The following is a 3885-nucleotide window of genomic DNA, read 5'->3' on the forward strand; positions in this document are numbered from 1 at the left end:
TATCCTCCTGCGTCTGTGTTAACATCATATTCTGCCCATTGCAGTGATGTGCACATCCATATGCCTGCCCGGCCGACTATAGCACGGCGCGGTGTGAGAAAATACATACATACATATAAAGCATGCATGAGAGCCCAAATAAAAGCTATAAATCTATCGGAGTGACGTAAAGTCGGTAAACCTCCGATTATCATTATGGAACAATCATCATGAACATATCTCTTCTTGAAGGAACAATAATTATAAAATGAGATCAACATCAATGAATGAGATCAATAACCATAAGATAAAGATCAATAAATCATGAGACAATTATCAACAATATCATAAGAACCTCAAGAACCATAAGCTTCTAGCATTTCTAGAAATAAGGACATTATGGATATCATGTGAATGGGTTTGTATCAAAAAGATCATGCCGTAAGAAAGAAAGGGACAGCCTTAGCATACCTCGTCGTCTCCTTAACTACTTAACGCCTATCCTCCCGAGCTCGTAAATCTACATTCAAGATGATTCGCACTTCGGGTAAGTCATTGAAACGCTTATGTGGTCAAACTAAATTAATGAATGAGCTAATGAAAATTGGGCAGCATTTCCCCTAATATCTTCTATTTACTCCAACTCAAACAACTCCCAAACCACAATAAGGACATCAATAATTCCATAATCAAAAGATTACATTCCAATTATATTCAATCCAATCCCAAAACGTCTTTTCATAAACAATCCATAACAACAACTTCAACACGACCCCTTATACACTTGTATGCCACACTTTCTCAACATCATTATTACCCCTCATAACAAGATTATACTCATAACATGCTGAGAATTATAGCTCAAGTTAATTTACAACTCAAAATATCATCAATTCATATTTGAACTTTTCCCCATAACTCTTTTCACTTTTTAAGATTTGATACACCTTTAAATCAACTTAACATAAGAGATAAGATGAAGAACATACCTTGTATTTGAAGAATTTGAACTCACACAACTTACTCCAAGACTTAATCCCCACAACTCCAAGTAAAAGCAAGAACATCGAACTTCCATAAATTAACTTAGGTTTTCAAGGTTGATCTTCTCTTGATTTGATTTGAAATGATTTGGAGTGTTTATGATGTTAAGGGAAGATTAGAGAGATATTAGGGATTTTATTTTGCTAAAAAATGAGGCCCAAGTTGTGGGGAAATGAATATATAGGCCAAGTCCACCGACTTAAATTTTCTGGAAAATTCGGGCAAAGTACGTGTTACTGTTCATCCCATAATTTCAAGTACATGCTATTGTTCATCCCATACTTTCAAGTACGTGCTACTGTTCATCCCGTACTTGGAGGTAATTTTTTTTTCAACTTTCTGGAAATTTCGGGTAAAGTACGTCCAAAATGTACGGGACGTTCATTTTTGTACGGGCCGTAACTTATCCCGTAATTCTTAGAATTTTGATCTGTCAGTTGCATTGGAAAGACGACTCGCTAAACTTGAATTTACATAGGTTATGGATTCCATAACTCCTTATATTATAGGAGATATGCCTCTCTCAAGTTGGACCAAAATTTCTGTCCGAAATTCTGCCAAGTTTTTCCAAAGTTTTAACAAATTAATTCCTTCAATTCACTTGATCCCGGAACCTTTAGATACTTACTTAAAACTTGTTAAAAGTATTTCTTAACCTTATAAGGGTCCCGTGACCTCTCCGGGCTTACGTTAGTTTACTTACGTCACAAATGACGTGAAAATTTTCAAGGTGTAACAGTCTTCTTGAATTTGGACCCTTTAAGATTGGTGGCGCCCCAGGAATTTAATCTATCCAGGTGTAGAACTCCTTTTTATTCTGATCAAACCAATTAGTCAAAGCCTAAAGGCATTTCATGATTTTTACCGGGTAGTTATTTCCTGTACCTTACCCATGATCTTATATTTCGGTTACTACATTATCATTCGCTAAACCTGTTCATAATGTCTCCGCGTTAGGTAGTACTCTATCTTTCTTCTGTGACTCTGTTATTGCCTTTTGCAGTTTCTCCAACATCTCAACGATTTTTACCAAGTCCAACCCAGCAACCCTAACATCATTTTGGGCATCGTCATTAGCAGTGCGATCTCTCCTGTTGCGGCGAGAACCCTGAGGCGAAGTCCTTGCTTGCTTCTAATCTAAATCTCCCGGGTTGTTGGATCAATTTCCTGATTGGAAAGATCGTTTAGAAGCACGTTGTTGTTGACATTGGTCTTATCAATATCTCTGATGCCAGCCTGTTATGCCTGTGGAATTATGTTAACTATTAATGCATCTTATTAGTTAAATGATTCAATTTAATTATCGTATGTTGTGTAGAATGAACTTGTGAGTAGTTTTAAGGCATGTTATTCTAACTTTAATTTGTTGTAAGGATATATATGTATGGGTTATACAAACCGAGAAATGAAATTTTATTATGATGAGGAGTTACAAGGTCAACTTTCAAAGGTAGTGAGTTTGGACTTAAGACGCGCATTCTGGCGATCGACTTTTTGATAGGTTAAATTTTGGATTTTAGGCGAGGAATTATAAGAATTTAAAAGTAGCATTATACGAGGGTAAATTTGGAGTTTGGATGACCGGTTATAAAGATAAAATAACGCTTAATATGGCGAAGGACTAGGGATCAGAAATAATTATGTTATAAGAAGGGTTAAATGGAATTAACCAAGCATGTGATCGGTCAATTATTTCTCACTCAGTGGAGGCAACATGTGTGTTTGGTAATATTTTGTGTAAGCATTATATATCAAGGTTCACTTATTTTGTACTTGTCACGTGATAGAACAAAATGCATGGAAAATTAAATAATTTACACCTGAAATTTTGAGAACAATTCACATTACAAATGAAACTTTGATAATAGACAAATTGTAATGATATGAAGAAAGAAAATTTAGTGGTATATTGGGAGAAAAATGTATCCGAGGTTAAGGCCTATGATCGGGTACTTTGGACGACCGGAGGTGCCGTCCAGCTGGCTTCCACTCTTACCTGCTAGGGTCACATCAAACTATCTCGATCAGAGCGCCACTGTGCATACGAACGTTAGGGCTACAGTGATGTCACATCACCCGTACCATATGGTTAGAAAAGTTGTATATTGGCGTATAACTTAGCCTAGGATGGAAGGAAGGCATCTTTATCTTCTTCTTCTTGATGCTCGTGTAATCACTATTTTTTCTCTCGACAAGGAATATACACGGGATCATTACTTTCTTATTTTTCAGCTTCTTGAATCAGTTCTTATTTTCTTTAATACTTACTAAGCTTTATCCAAGATCAACACTACTCCGGACCGAGCTCATAAAAGAGTTCTTGGGGTTATATACGTGTTACACCTCAAAAAATTTCCCGTTAGCGTACAATGAGTAGACTAACAAAGGGTACGGAGTATACGATGTTTTGATAAGTAAGAAATAACATTTGATGATTCTAAACAAGATTTCAAAGACGTTTAAGATAAGGGAAGAAAGTTGTTAAGGAAAGCAAGTCATATGTTGTGTGTCGGGTAAGATTTACGAGTATCGAGTTAATGATGTTTTAATTATGCTTTGAGGAAGACTTATAACGTCCCTTAGATTGGTATTGAGGTGTTAAACAAGTATTAAGAAGGTTCCATAAGGATCGGAGATCAAACAAGTCGACGAGAACAAGTTTCGGATAGCTGGGCATTATACGGCCAGACATACTGGCCGTATAAAACATACAGACCGTATATCCAGCTGTATGTTCTGCCCAGAATAAGGGTCTTCACTGGACCAAACATACGGTCCAAACATATGGTCAGTATAAAATATACGGACCGTATGTTGGTCCGTATGTTACGATCGAGACGAAATTAACGTTGATATAAGGAC

The sequence above is a fragment of the Lycium ferocissimum genome, chromosome 2 (assembly GCF_029784015.1).
Source record: "Lycium ferocissimum isolate CSIRO_LF1 chromosome 2, AGI_CSIRO_Lferr_CH_V1, whole genome shotgun sequence".
In the NCBI taxonomy this organism is placed as follows: Eukaryota; Viridiplantae; Streptophyta; class Magnoliopsida; order Solanales; family Solanaceae; genus Lycium; species Lycium ferocissimum.